Source organism: Chiloscyllium punctatum, chromosome 21 (assembly GCF_047496795.1).
Source record: "Chiloscyllium punctatum isolate Juve2018m chromosome 21, sChiPun1.3, whole genome shotgun sequence".
In the NCBI taxonomy this organism is placed as follows: domain Eukaryota; kingdom Metazoa; phylum Chordata; class Chondrichthyes; order Orectolobiformes; family Hemiscylliidae; genus Chiloscyllium; species Chiloscyllium punctatum.
In genome coordinates, this window is record NC_092759.1 from 19,643,366 (window position 1) to 19,658,991 (window position 15,626).

The window sequence follows — 15,626 nt, forward strand, 5'->3', positions numbered from 1 at the left end:
GGAAATTGTCCCATAGTGCCCAGGGATGTGCAGGTTACGGTGGATTGGCCATGGGAAATTGTCCCATAGTGCCCAGGGATGTGCAGGTTAGGGTGGGTTGGCCATGGGAAATTGTCCCATAGTGCCCAGGGATGTGTAGGTTAGGGTGGATTGGCCATGGGAAATTGTCCCATAGTGTCCAGGGATGTGTAGGTTAGGGTGGGTTGGCCATGGGAAATTGTCCCATAGTGCCCAGGGATGTGCAGGTTAGGGTGGGTTGGCCATGGGAAATTGTCCCATCGTGTCCAGGGATGTGTAGGTTAGGGTGGGTTGGCCATGGGAAATTGTCCCATAGTGTCCAGGGATGTGTCGGTTAGGGTTGGTTGGCCATGGGAAATTGTCCCATAGTGTCCAGGGATGTGTAGGTTAGGGTGGGTTGGCCATGGGAAATTGTCCCATAGTGTCCAGGGATGTGCAGGTTAGGGTGGATTGGCCGTGGGAAATTGTCCCATAGTGCCCAGGGATGTGCAGGTTAGGGTGGATTGGCCGTGGGAAATTGTCCCATAGTGCCCAGGGATGTGCAGGTTAGGGTGGATTGGCCATGGGAAATTGTCCCATAGTGCCCAGGGATGTGCAGGTTAGGGTGGATTGGCCGTGGGAAATTGTCCCTTAGTGTCCAGGGATGTGTAGGTTAGGGTGGGTTGGCCATGGGAAATTGTCCCATAGTGTCCAGGGATGTGCAGGTTAGGGTGGATTGGCCATGGGAAATTGTCCCATAGTGTCCAGGGATGTGGAGGTTAGGGTGGATTGGCCATGGGAAATTGTCCCATAGTGTCCAGGGATGTGCAGGTTAGGGTGGATTGGCCGTGGGGAATTGTCCCATAGTGCCCAGGGATGTGCAGGTTAGGGTGGATTGGCCATGGGGAATTGTCCCATAGTGCCCAGGGATGTGCAGGTTAGGGTGGATTGGCCATGGGAAATTGTCCCATAGTGTCCAGGGATGTGCAGGTTAGGGTGGATTGGCCATGGGAAATTGTCCCATAGTGTCCAGGGATGTGTAGGTTAGGGTGGGTTGGCCATGGGAAATTGTCCCATAGTGTCCAGGGATGTGTAGGTTAGGGTGGGTTGGCCATGGGGAATTGTCCCATAGTGCCCAGGGATGTGCAGGTTAGGGTGGATTGGCCGTGGGAAATTGTCCCACAGTGTCCAGGGATGTGCAGGTTAGGGTGGATTGGCCATGGGAAATTGTCCCACAGTGTCCAGGGATGTGCAGGTTAGGGTGGATTGGCCATGGGAAATTGTCCCATAGTGTCCAGGGATGTGCAGGTTAGGGTGGATTGGCCGTGGGAAATTGTCCCATAGTGCCCAGGGATGTGCAGGTTAGGGTGGATTGGCGGTGGGAAATTGTCCCATAGTGCCCAGGGATGTGCAGGTTAGGGTGGATTGGCCGTGGGAAATTGTCCCATAGCGCCCAGGGATGTGCAGGTTAGGGTGGATTGGCCGTGGGAAATTGTCCCTTAGTGTCCAGGGATGTGTAGGTTAGGGTGGGTTGGCCATGGGAAATTGTCCCATAGTGTCCAGGGATGTGCAGTTAGGGTGGATTGGCCATGGGAAATTGTCCCATAGTGTCCAGGGATGTGGAGGTTAGGGTGGATTGGCCATGGGAAATTGTCCCATAGTGTCCAGGGATGTGGAGGTTAGGGTGGATTGGCCATGGGAAATTGTCCCATAGTGTCCAGGGATGTGCAGGTTAGGGTGGATTGGCCGTGGGAAATTGTCCCACAGTGTCCAGGGATGTGCAGGTTAGGGTGGATTGGCCGTGGGAAATTGTCCCATAGTGCCCAGGGATGTGCAGGTTAGGGTGGATTGGCCGTGGGAAATTGTCCCATAGTGTCCAGGGATGTGTAGGTTAGGGTGGGTTGTCCATGGGAAATTGTCCCATAGTGTCCAGGGATGTGCAGGTTAGGGTGGATTGGCCATGGGAAATTGTCCCATAGTGTCCAGGGATGTGGAGGTTAGGGTGGATTGGCCATGGGAAATTGTCCCATAGTGTCCAGGGATGTGCAGGTTAGGGTGGATTGGCCGTGGGAAATTGTCCCATAGTGCCCAGGGATGTGCAGGTTAGGGTGGATTGGCCATGGGGAATTGTCCCATAGTGCCCAGGGATGTGCAGGTTAGGGTGGATTGGCCATGGGAAATTGTCCCATAGTGTCCAGGGATGTGTAGGTTAGGGTGGGTTGGCCATGGGAAATTGTCCCATAGTGTCCAGGGATGTGTAGGTTAGGGTGGGTTGGCCATGGGAAATTGTCCCATAGTGTCCAGGGATGTGTAGGTTAGGGTGGGTTGGCCATGGGAAATTGTCCCATAGTGCCCAGGGATGTGCAGGTTAGGGTGGATTGGCCATGGGAAATTGTCCCATAGTGTTCAGAGATGTGCAGGTTAGGGTGGATTGGCCATGGGAAATTGTCCCATAGTGTCCAGAGATGTGCAGGTTAGGGTGGATTGGCCGTGCTAAATTGTCCCACAGTGTCCAGGGATGTGCAGGTTAGGGTGGATTGGCCATGGGAAATTGTCCCACAGTGTCCAGGGATGTGCAGGTTAGGGTGGATTGGCCATGGGAAATTGTCCCATAGTGTCCAGGGATGTGCAGGTTAGGGTGGATTGGCCGTGGGAAATTGTCCCATAGTGCCCAGGGATGTGCAGGTTAGGGTGGATTGGCCATGGGGAATTGTCCCATAGTGCCCAGGGATGTGCAGGTTAGGGTGGATTGGCCATGGGAAATTGTCCCATAGTGTCCAGGGATGTGTAGGTTAGGGTGGGTTGGCCATGGGAAATTGTCCCATAGTGTCCAGGGATGTGTAGGTTAGGGTGGGTTGGCCATGGGAAATTGTCCCATAGTGTCCAGGGATGTGTAGGTTAGGGTGGGTTGGCCATGGGAAATTGTCCCATAGTGCCCAGGGATGTGCAGGTTAGGGTGGATTGGCCATGGGAAATTGTCCCATAGTGTCCAGAGATGTGCAGGTTAGGGTGGATTGGCCATGGGAAATTGTCCCATAGTGTCCAGAGATGTGCAGGTTAGGGTGGATTGGCCGTGCTAAATTGTCCCACAGTGTCCAGGGATGTGCAGGTTAGGGTGGATTGGCCATGGGAAATTGTCCCACAGTGTCCAGGGATGTGCAGGTTAGGGTGGATTGGCCATGGGAAATTGTCCCATAGTGTCCAGGGATGTGCAGGTTAGGGTGGATTGGCCGTGGGAAATTGTCCCATAGTGCCCAGGGATGTGCAGGTTAGGGTGGATTGGCCGTGGGAAATTGTCCCATAGTGCCCAGGGATGTGCAGGTTAGGGTGGATTGGCCGTGGGAAATTGTCCCATAGTGCCCAGGGATGTGCAGGTTAGGGTGGATTGGCCGTGGGAAATTGTCCCATAGTGTCCAGGGATGTGTAGGTTAGGGTGGGTTGGCCATGGGAAATTGTCCCATAGTGTCCAGGGATGTGCAGTTAGGGTGGATTGGCCATGGGAAATTGTCCCATAGTGTCCAGGGATGTGGAGGTTAGGGTGGATTGGCCATGGGAAATTGTCCCATAGTGTCCAGGGATGTGTAGGTTAGGGTGGGTTGGCCATGGGAAATTGTCCCATAGTGCCCAGGGATGTGCAGGTTAGGGTGGGTTGGCCATGGGAAATTGTCCCATAGTGTCCAGGGATGTGTAGGTTAGGGTGGGTTGGCCATGGGAAATTGTCCCATAGTGTCCAGGGATGTGTAGGTTAGGGTGGGTTGGCCATGGGAAATTGTCCCATAGTGTCCAGGGATGTGTAGGTTAGGGTGGGTTGGCCATGGGAAATTGTCCCATAGTGCCCAGGGATGTGCAGGTTAGGGTGGATTGGCCATGGGAAATTGTCCCATAGTGTCCAGAGATGTGCAGGTTAGGGTGGATTGGCCATGGGAAATTGTCCCATAGTGTCCAGAGATGTGCAGGTTAGGGTGGATTGGCCGTGCTAAATTGTCCCACAGTGTCCAGGGATGTGCAGGTTAGGTTGGATTGGCCATGGGAAATTGTCCCACAGTGTCCAGGGATGTGCAGGTTAGGGTGGATTGGCCATGGGAAATTGTCCCATAGTGTCCAGGGATGTGCAGGTTAGGGTGGATTGGCCGTGGGAAATTGTCCCATAGTGCCCAGGGATGTGCAGGTTAGGGTGGATTGGCCGTGGGAAATTGTCCCATAGTGCCCAGGGATGTGCAGGTTAGGGTGGATTGGCCGTGGGAAATTGTCCCATAGTGCCCAGGGATGTGCAGGTTAGGGTGGATTGGCCGTGGGAAATTGTCCCTTAGTGTCCAGGGATGTGTAGGTTAGGGTGGGTTGGCCATGGGAAATTGTCCCATAGTGTCCAGGGATGTGCAGGTTAGGGTGGATTGGCCATGGGAAATTGTCCCATAGTGTCCAGGGATGTGGAGGTTAGGGTGGATTGGCCATGGGAAATTGTCCCATAGTGTCCAGGGATGTGCAGGTTAGGGTGGATTGGCCAGGGGAAATTGTCCCATAGTGTCCCAGGGATGTGCAGGTTAGGGTGGATTGGCCATGGGAAATTGTCCCATAGTGCCCAGGGATGTGCAGGTTAGGGTGGATTGGCCATGGGAAATTGTCCCATAGTGCCCAGGGATGTGCAGGTTACGGTGGATTGGCCATGGGAAATTGTCCCATAGTGCCCAGGGATGTGCAGGTTAGGGTGGGTTGGCCATGGGAAATTGTCCCATAGTGCCCAGGGATGTGTAGGTTAGGGTGGATTGGCCATGGGAAATTGTCCCATAGTGTCCAGGGATGTGTAGGTTAGGGTGGGTTGGCCATGGGAAATTGTCCCATAGTGCCCAGGGATGTGCAGGTTAGGGTGGGTTGGCCATGGGAAATTGTCCCATCGTGTCCAGGGATGTGTAGGTTAGGGTGGGTTGGCCATGGGAAATTGTCCCATAGTGTCCAGGGATGTGTCGGTTAGGGTTGGTTGGCCATGGGAAATTGTCCCATAGTGTCCAGGGATGTGTAGGTTAGGGTGGGTTGGCCATGGGAAATTGTCCCATAGTGTCCAGGGATGTGCAGGTTAGGGTGGATTGGCCGTGGGAAATTGTCCCATAGTGCCCAGGGATGTGCAGGTTAGGGTGGATTGGCCGTGGGAAATTGTCCCATAGTGCCCAGGGATGTGCACGTTAGGGTGGATTGGCCGTGGGAAATTGTCCCATAGTGCCCAGGGATGTGCAGGTTAGGGTGGATTGGCCGTGGGAAATTGTCCCTTAGTGTCCAGGGATGTGTAGGTTAGGGTGGGTTGGCCATGGGAAATTGTCCCATAGTGTCCAGGGATGTGCAGGTTAGGGTGGATTGGCCATGGGAAATTGTCCCATAGTGTCCAGGGATGTGGAGGTTAGGGTGGATTGGCCATGGGAAATTGTCCCATAGTGTCCAGGGATGTGCAGGTTAGGGTGGATTGGCCGTGGGGAATTGTCCCATAGTGCCCAGGGATGTGCAGGTTAGGGTGGATTGGCCATGGGGAATTGTCCCATAGTGCCCAGGGATGTGCAGGTTAGGGTGGATTGGCCATGGGAAATTGTCCCATAGTGTCCAGGGATGTGCAGGTTAGGGTGGATTGGCCATGGGAAATTGTCCCATAGTGTCCAGGGATGTGTAGGTTAGGGTGGGTTGGCCATGGGAAATTGTCCCATAGTGTCCAGGGATGTGTAGGTTAGGGTGGGTTGGCCATGGGGAATTGTCCCATAGTGCCCAGGGATGTGCAGGTTAGGGTGGATTGGCCGTGGGAAATTGTCCCACAGTGTCCAGGGATGTGCAGGTTAGGGTGGATTGGCCATGGGAAATTGTCCCACAGTGTCCAGGGATGTGCAGGTTAGGGTGGATTGGCCATGGGAAATTGTCCCATAGTGTCCAGGGATGTGCAGGTTAGGGTGGATTGGCCGTGGGAAATTGTCCCATAGTGCCCAGGGATGTGCAGGTTAGGGTGGATTGGCGGTGGGAAATTGTCCCATAGTGCCCAGGGATGTGCAGGTTAGGGTGGATTGGCCGTGGGAAATTGTCCCATAGCGCCCAGGGATGTGCAGGTTAGGGTGGATTGGCCGTGGGAAATTGTCCCTTAGTGTCCAGGGATGTGTAGGTTAGGGTGGGTTGGCCATGGGAAATTGTCCCATAGTGTCCAGGGATGTGCAGTTAGGGTGGATTGGCCATGGGAAATTGTCCCATAGTGTCCAGGGATGTGGAGGTTAGGGTGGATTGGCCATGGGAAATTGTCCCATAGTGTCCAGGGATGTGGAGGTTAGGGTGGATTGGCCATGGGAAATTGTCCCATAGTGTCCAGGGATGTGCAGGTTAGGGTGGATTGGCCGTGGGAAATTGTCCCACAGTGTCCAGGGATGTGCAGGTTAGGGTGGATTGGCCGTGGGAAATTGTCCCATAGTGCCCAGGGATGTGCAGGTTAGGGTGGATTGGCCGTGGGAAATTGTCCCATAGTGTCCAGGGATGTGTAGGTTAGGGTGGGTTGGCCATGGGAAATTGTCCCATAGTGTCCAGGGATGTGCAGGTTAGGGTGGATTGGCCATGGGAAATTGTCCCATAGTGTCCAGGGATGTGGAGGTTAGGGTGGATTGGCCATGGGAAATTGTCCCATAGTGTCCAGGGATGTGCAGGTTAGGGTGGATTGGCCGTGGGAAATTGTCCCATAGTGCCCAGGGATGTGCAGGTTAGGGTGGATTGGCCATGGGGAATTTTCCCATAGTGCCCAGGGATGTGCAGGTTAGGGTGGATTGGCCATGGGAAATTGTCCCATAGTGTCCAGGGATGTGTAGGTTAGGGTGGGTTGGCCATGGGAAATTGTCCCATAGTGTCCAGGGATGTGTAGGTTAGGGTGGGTTGGCCATGGGAAATTGTCCCATAGTGTCCAGGGATGTGTAGGTTAGGGTGGGTTGGCCATGGGAAATTGTCCCATAGTGCCCAGGGATGTGCAGGTTAGGGTGGATTGGCCATGGGAAATTGTCCCATAGTGTCCAGAGATGTGCAGGTTAGGGTGGATTGGCCATGGGAAATTGTCCCATAGTGTCCAGAGATGTGCAGGTTAGGGTGGATTGGCCGTGCTAAATTGTCCCACAGTGTCCAGGGATGTGCAGGTTAGGGTGGATTGGCCATGGGAAATTGTCCCACAGTGTCCAGGGATGTGCAGGTTAGGGTGGATTGGCCATGGGAAATTGTCCCATAGTGTCCAGGGATGTGCAGGTTAGGGTGGATTGGCCGTGGGAAATTGTCCCATAGTGCCCAGGGATGTGCAGGTTAGGGTGGATTGGCCGTGGGAAATTGTCCCATAGTGCCCAGGGATGTGCAGGTTAGGGTGGATTGGCCGTGGGAAATTGTCCCATAGTGCCCAGGGATGTGCAGGTTAGGGTGGATTGGCCGTGGGAAATTGTCCCATAGTGTCCAGGGATGTGTAGGTTAGGGTGGGTTGGCCATGGGAAATTGTCCCATAGTGTCCAGGGATGTGCAGTTAGGGTGGATTGGCCATGGGAAATTGTCCCATAGTGTCCAGGGATGTGGAGGTTAGGGTGGATTGGCCATGGGAAATTGTCCCATAGTGTCCAGGGATGTGCAGGTTAGGGTGGATTGGCCGTGGGAAATTGTCCCACAGTGTCCAGGGATGTGCAGGTTAGGGTGGATTGGCCATGGGAAATTGTCCCACAGTGTCCAGGGATGTGCAGGTTAGGGTGGATTGGCCATGGGAAATTGTCCCATAGTGTCCAGGGATGTGCAGGTTAGGGTGGATTGGCCGTGGGAAATTGTCCCATAGTGCCCAGGGATGTGCAGGTTAGGGTGGATTGGCCGTGGGAAATTGTCCCATAGTGCCCAGGGATGTGCAGGTTAGGGTGGATTGGCCGTGGGAAATTGTCCCATAGTGCCCAGGGATGTGCAGGTTAGGGTGGATTGGCCGTGGGAAATTGTCCCTTAGTGTCCAGGGATGTGTAGGTTAGGGTGGGTTGGCCATGGGAAATTGTCCCATAGTGTCCAGGGATGTGGAGGTTAGGGTGGATTGGCCATGGGAAATTGTCCCATAGTGTCCAGGGATGTGCAGGTTAGGGTGGATTGGCCGTGGGAAATTGTCCCATAGTGCCCAGGGATGTGCAGGTTAGGGTGGATTGGCCATGGGGAATTGTCCCATAGTGCCCAGGGATGTGCAGGTTAGGGTGGATTGGCCATGGGAAATTGTCCCATAGTGTCCCAGGGATGTGCAGGTTAGGGTGGATTGGCCATGGGAAATTGTCCCATAGTGCCCAGGGATGTGCAGGTTAGGGTGGATTGGCCATGGGAAATTGTCCCATAGTGCCCAGGGATGTGCAGGTTAGGGTGGATTGGCCATGGGAAATTGTCCCATAGTGCCCAGGGATGTGCAGGTTAGGGTGGGTTGGCCATGGGAAATTGTCCCATAGTGCCCAGGGATGTGCAGGTTAGGGTGGGTTGGCCATGGGAAATTGTCCCATAGTGCCCAGGGATGTGCAGGTTATGGTGGGTTGGCCATGGGAAATTGTCCCATAGTGTCCCAGGGATGTGCAGGTTAGGGTGGATTGGCCATGGGAAATTGTCCCTTAGTGTCCTAGGGATGTGCAGGTTAGGGTGGATTGGCCATGGGAAATTGTCCCATAGTGCCCAGGGATGTGCAGGTTAGGGTGGATTGGCCATGGGAAATTGTCCCATAGTGCCCAGGGATGTGCAGGTTAGGGTGGGTTGGCCATGGGAAATTGTCCCATAGTGTCCAGGGATGTGTAGGTTAGGGTGGGTTGGCCATGGGAAATTGTCCCATAGTGCCCAGGGATGTGCAGGTTAGGGTGGGTTGGCCATGGGAAATTGTCCCATAGTGTCCAGGGATGTGTAGGTTAGGGTGGGTTGGCCATGGGAAATTGTCCCATAGTGTCCAGGGATGTGTAGGTTAGGGTGGGTTGGCCATGGGAAATTGTCCCATAGTGTCCAGGGATGTGTAGGTTAGGGTGGGTTGGCCATGGGAAATTGTCCCATAGTGCCCAGGGATGTGCAGGTTAGGGTGGATTGGCCATGGGAAATTGTCCCATAGTGTCCAGAGATGTGCAGGTTAGGGTGGATTGGCCATGGGAAATTGTCCCATAGTGTCCAGAGATGTGCAGGTTAGGGTGGATTGGCCGTGCTAAATTGTCCCACAGTGTCCAGGGATGTGCAGGTTAGGTTGGATTGGCCATGGGAAATTGTCCCACAGTGTCCAGGGATGTGCAGGTTAGGGTGGATTGGCCATGGGAAATTGTCCCATAGTGTCCAGGGATGTGCAGGTTAGGGTGGATTGGCCGTGGGAAATTGTCCCATAGTGCCCAGGGATGTGCAGGTTAGGGTGGATTGGCCGTGGGAAATTGTCCCATAGTGCCCAGGGATGTGCAGGTTAGGGTGGATTGGCCGTGGGAAATTGTCCCATAGTGCCCAGGGATGTGCAGGTTAGGGTGGATTGGCCGTGGGAAATTGTCCCTTAGTGTCCAGGGATGTGTAGGTTAGGGTGGGTTGGCCATGGGAAATTGTCCCATAGTGTCCAGGGATGTGCAGGTTAGGGTGGATTGGCCATGGGAAATTGTCCCATAGTGTCCAGGGATGTGGAGGTTAGGGTGGATTGGCCATGGGAAATTGTCCCATAGTGTCCAGGGATGTGCAGGTTAGGGTGGATTGGCCGTGGGAAATTGTCCCATAGTGCCCAGGGATGTGCAGGTTAGGGTGGATTGGCCATGGGGAATTGTCCCATAGTGCCCAGGGATGTGCAGGTTAGGGTGGATTGGCCATGGGAAATTGTCCCATAGTGTCCCAGGGATGTGCAGGTTAGGGTGGATTGGCCATGGGAAATTGTCCCATAGTGCCCAGGGATGTGCAGGTTAGGGTGGATTGGCCATGGGAAATTGTCCCATAGTGCCCAGGGATGTGCAGGTTACGGTGGATTGGCCATGGGAAATTGTCCCATAGTGCCCAGGGATGTGCAGGTTAGGGTGGGTTGGCCATGGGAAATTGTCCCATAGTGCCCAGGGATGTGTAGGTTAGGGTGGATTGGCCATGGGAAATTGTCCCATAGTGCCCAGGGATGTGCAGGTTAGGGTGGGTTGGCCATGGGAAATTGTCCCATAGTGCCCAGGGATGTGCAGGTTAGGGTGGGTTGGCCATGGGAAATTGTCCCATCGTGTCCAGGGATGTGTAGGTTAGGGTGGGTTGGCCATGGGAAATTGTCCCATAGTGTCCAGGGATGTGTCGGTTAGGGTTGGTTGGCCATGGGAAATTGTCCCATAGTGTCCAGGGATGTGTAGGTTAGGGTGGGTTGGCCATGGGAAATTGTCCCATAGTGCCCAGGGATGTGCAGGTTAGGGTGGATTGGCCATGGGAAATTGTCCCATAGTGTCCAGGGATGTGCAGGTTAGGGTGGATTGGCCATGGGAAATTGTCCCATAGTGTCCAGAGATGTGCAGGTTAGGGTGGATTGGCCGTGCTAAATTGTCCCACAGTGTCCAGGGATGTGCAGGTTAGGGTGGATTGGCCATGGGAAATTGTCCCACAGTGTCCAGGGATGTGCAGGTTAGGGTGGATTGGCCATGGGAAATTGTCCCATAGTGTCCAGGGATGTGCAGGTTAGGGTGGATTGGCCGTGGGAAATTGTCCCATAGTGCCCAGGGATGTGCAGGTTAGGGTGGATTGGGCGTGGGAAATTGTCCCATAGTGCCCAGGGATGTGCAGGTTAGGGTGGATTGGCCGTGGGAAATTGTCCCATAGTGCCCAGGGATGTGCAGGTTAGGGTGGATTGGCCGTGGGAAATTGTCCCTTAGTGTCCAGGGATGTGTAGGTTAGGGTGGGTTGGCCATGTGAAATTGTCCCATAGTGTCCAGGGATGTGCAGGTTAGGGTGGATTGGCCATGGGAAATTGTCCCATAGTGTCCAGGGATGTGGAGGTTAGGGTGGATTGGCCATGGGAAATTGTCCCATAGTGTCCAGGGATGTGTAGGTTAGGGTGGATTGGCCGTGGGAAATTGTCCCATAGTGTCCAGGGATGTACAGGTTAGGGTGGATTGGCCATGGGAAATTGTCCCATAGTGTCCAGGGATGTGGAGGTTAGGGTGGATTGGCCATGGGAAATTGTCCCATAGTGTCCAGGGATGTGCAGGTTAGGGTGGATTGGCCATGGGAAATTGTCCCATAGTGTCCAGGGATGTGTAGGTTAGGGTGGATTTGCCATGGGAAATTGTCCCATAGTGTCCAGGGATGTGGAGGTTAGGGTGGATTGGCCATGGGAAATTGCCCCATAGTACCCAGGGATGTGTAGGTTAGGGTGGATTGGCCATGGGAAATTGTCCCATAGTGTCCAGGGATGTGGAGGTTAGGGTGGATTGGCCATGGGAAATTGCCCCATAGTACCCAGGGATGTGTAGGTTAGGGTGGATTGGCCATGGGAAATTGCCCCATAGTACCCAGGGATGTGTAGGTTAGGGTGGATTGGCCATGGGAAATTGTCCCATAGTGCCCAGGGATGTGCAGGTTAGGGTGGATTGGCCATGCTAAATTGTCCCATAGTGCCCAGGGATGTGCAGGTTAGGGTGGATTGGCTGTGCTAAATTGTCCCATAGTGTCCAGGGATGTGCAGGTTAGGGTGGATTGGCTGTGCTAAATTGTCCCATAGTGCCCAGGGATGTGCAGGTTAGGGTGGATTGGCTGTGCTAAATTGTCCCATAGTGTCCAGGGATATGCAGGTTAGGGTGGATTGGCCGTGCTAAATTGTCCCATAGTGCCCAGGGATGTGCAGGTTAGGGTGGATTGGCCATGGGAAATTGTCCCATAGTGTCCAGGGATGTGCAGGTTACAGTGGGTTGGCCATGGGAAATTGTCCCATAGTGCCCAGGGATGTGCAGGTTATGGTGGGTTGGCCATGGGAAATTGTCCCATAGTGTCCAGGGATGTGCAGGTTAGGGTGGATTGGCCATGGGAAATTGTCCCATAGTGTCCAGGGATGTGCAGGTTAGGGTGGATTGGCCATGCTAAATTGTCCCATAGTGCCCAGGGATGTGCAGGTTAGGGTGGATTGGCCGTGCTAAATTGTCCCATAGTGTCCAGGGATGTGCAGGTTAGGGTGGATTGGCCGTGCTAAATTGTCCCATAGTGTCCAGGGATGTGCAGGTTAGGGTGGATTGGCCGTGCTAAATTGTCCCATAGTGTCCAGGGATGTGCAGGTTAGGGTGGATTGGCCATGGGAAATGTGGAGAGTGAGAGTAGGGGTGGAACTGGGTGGGATGCTCTTCAGAGGATCGGTGTGGACTCAATGGGCCGAATGGTCTACTTCCAGACTGTAGGAATTCTATGAAGAACACAACAGCTGACCCAATTTGGGGGCTTCCTGATTGGTTCAAACCAGGAAACCTGCCTGAGTGATGGTGGATCTTCAGGGCCTGTGATTGGAGGATCAATGAGTACTTGGAAAACTGTATTGGAGGACTAATGACCGCCCAAAGAGGCACAAGAGGTTGTGATTGGATGATTACTGAGCTTGGGGAATGGATTGAGAGGTTGTGATTGGATGATTACTAAATTCAGAGAAGGGATTGAGAGGCTGTGATTGGATGATTACTGACCTTGGGGAAGGGATTGAGAGGTTGTGATTGGGTGATTACTAAATTCAGAGAAGGGATTGAGAGGCTGTGATTGGATGATTACTGATCTTGGGGAAGGGATTGAGAGGTTGTGATTGGGTGATTACTAAGTTCAGAGAAGGGATTGAGAGGCTGTGATTGGAGGATCAGTGAGTAGCTGGGACTGGTGCGGAGCAGGGAAATGGCAGGTTGTGATTGGTGCCTGAACAAGGTTGGGGGTCGCTGTGATTGGAGGTTTCAATGAGGATCAGGGAGTGGGCGGGGTCTGTGAAAGATCCGCCACAAAATGCCCAGAATTTCGAGCACATGCCGAGCAATCAGGTGACTGTTAAATATAGCAACAGGAGTAGACGATTCTGCCCTTTGAATATGCTCCCCCCCCCCACCCCCCACCATGGCTGATCATCCGACTCTGTGTTCCCACTTTCTCCCCCATTCCCTTTGATCCTGTGAGCCCTGAGAATGATATTGAAATGCTCCTTGAAACCATTTCAATGTGGTAGCCTTGGCCTCCAATTCCAACTTGCTAATATCGTTTTCATGCCCCCTCCCTTTCTGACCTATCCTCTCGCCCCTCTTCCCAAAGTTTTCTGCCTCAGCTATTGCTTTGTCCGCCAAATCTTTGCTTCTGATGACTAGTGCCCCGTCCCTAGTTGCCCCCCTTGAGCTGCCTTCTTGACCCACTGCAGTCCATGTGCTGGAGGGTAGACCCACAATGTCCCTGAGGGAGGGAATCCCAGGATTCTGACCCAGCCACACTGAGGGAACGGCGATATATTCCCAAGTCGGGATGGTGAGGGGCTCAGAGGGGAACTTGCAGGGGGTGGGGTTCCCATGTACCTGCTACCCCTTGTCTTTCTGGATGGAAGTGGCCGTGGGTTTGGAAGGTGCTGCCTGAGGAAACAATAGGTCCAGCAACAACTTGCATTTGCACAGCACCGTGAGTGCAGAATGGTGTTCCTCCTACAGTTCACATTCACACAGTCATAGAGATGTACAGCATGGAAACAGACCCTTCGGTCCAACCTGTCCATGCTGACCAGCTCTCCTACATTAATCTGGTCCCATTTGCCAGCGTTTGCTCCACACCCTCTGACCCCTTCTATTCATGTACCCACCCAGATGCCTTGTTACAACAATTGTACCTGACGTAACATGGAAAATAGTAGACGAGCTGGCCATTCAGCCCATTAAAAGCCCGCCCTGCCATTTTACATGACCATGGCTAATCCATTCCGTCTCAGTGCCTTACTCTCCCCACATCCTTGACACCCTCAGCCTCCAGTAATCTATTTCTTCCTTAAATATACTGAGTGTCCTGGCCCCCACATCCCTCTGGGGTAGAGAGGTCCACCACACTCTGAGGGAAGAAAGCTCGGTCCAAACATCTCATGCTCTGAGTCTGCACCACGGACCCCTCCATCGCCCCCTGCCCACCCCCCCCCCCACTCCCCCCCCTAAGGGAAGCATCATCCTTGCCCCCAATCTGCCCAGTGCCATCACTTTGAAAGTGGCTACTTGGGAAAGGCGCTACATAAATGCAGGGGTTTTTTTAAGGTGGAAGCAACGAGAAACATTTGCGTTTACACAGCGCTGGTAATGTAGGTTCAAGAGGAGGCCGTTCAGCCCATCTAGCCTGCCCTGCCATTTAATACCATCATGGGCTTCTTACAATCAATGCTACCCCCCACCCCCCCCCCCCCCACCCCCACCCCCACACTATCCCCATCACTCTTTAGGTCCCTGGTCTGTTCAAAACAAAATCTGACAATCTCTACCTCAGAGACACTCGAAGACTGAATTCCCCTGGCCTTCTGAGGTAGAGAAGGCCAAAGATTCAAAGAAAACAAGAAACATTCTCCTTATCTCGGCCCTAAATGGTCTCCCCCTCTCCCTAAAAGGTGCCCCCGACTCCCCTCCCCAGGGGAAATAGCTTCCCAGTCCATCCCTGTAGATAGTTAGAAAGTTTCGATGAAGTGTTGACAGGTAAAGGAGGGGTTGGAAAGTGGGAGGTTATGAACATTCCCGTTAATGTGAAGGGTAAGGCTGCGAGGAGTGAGCATCACTGGGTAACCACAGACACTCAGGGTCTGTTCAGGAATAAGAAGGAGGCACTAGTCGGGTACAGACAACTGGGATCGAGTGGATCCCTTAAAGAGTACAAAGGGAGTAGGGGTCATTCTTAAGAGGGAACTCGGGAGGGTGAACAGGGGAATCGAGATAGTCCTTGGCAGATACGGTTAAGGAGAATCCAAAGAGATTAAGTACATTAAGAGCAAAACACAGAAACGTAGAAAAATAGCTACAGGAGCAGGCCATTCGGTCCTTCGATTCTGCCCCACCCTTCAATACAATCATGGTCAATCATACAATCTCACTATCCCACTCCTGCCCTCTCCCCATACCCCCTGGTGCTTTTAGCCACGTCCAGTTCCCTCTCGAATGTATCTAATGAACTGGCCCCAACAGCTTCCTGGGGGAGAGAATTCCACAGGTTCCCAACTCCCTGAGGGAAGAAATCCTTCCCCATCTCAGGCCTGACTGGCTTCCCCCTTATTCTTAGACTGCGACCCCCTAATTCTGGATTCCCCCCAACAACAGGAATACTCTGTTCCTGATGAAGGGTTTATGCCTGAAACGTTGATTTTCCTGCTCCTCGAATACTGCCTGACCTGCTGTGCTTTTCCAGCCCCACTCTGATCTATATTCTGCCCGTGATTAGCCTGTCCAGTCCCATCAGGATATGCTTCGGTGAGACTCCCCCCCACCCCCACCCCACCTCAATCTTCTAGATTCCAGGGAGTACAAGCCCAGTCAATCCAGTCTTTCCTCATCTGTCAGTGCTGCCATCCCGGGGATCAGTCTGACGAGCCTTCACTACACTCCCTCAGCAGCAAGAATGTCCTTCCTCAGACTAGGAGACCAGAACCGCACACCATACTCAAGGGGTGGCCTCACCAGAGGAGCCTGGGGAAAAGTAGAACC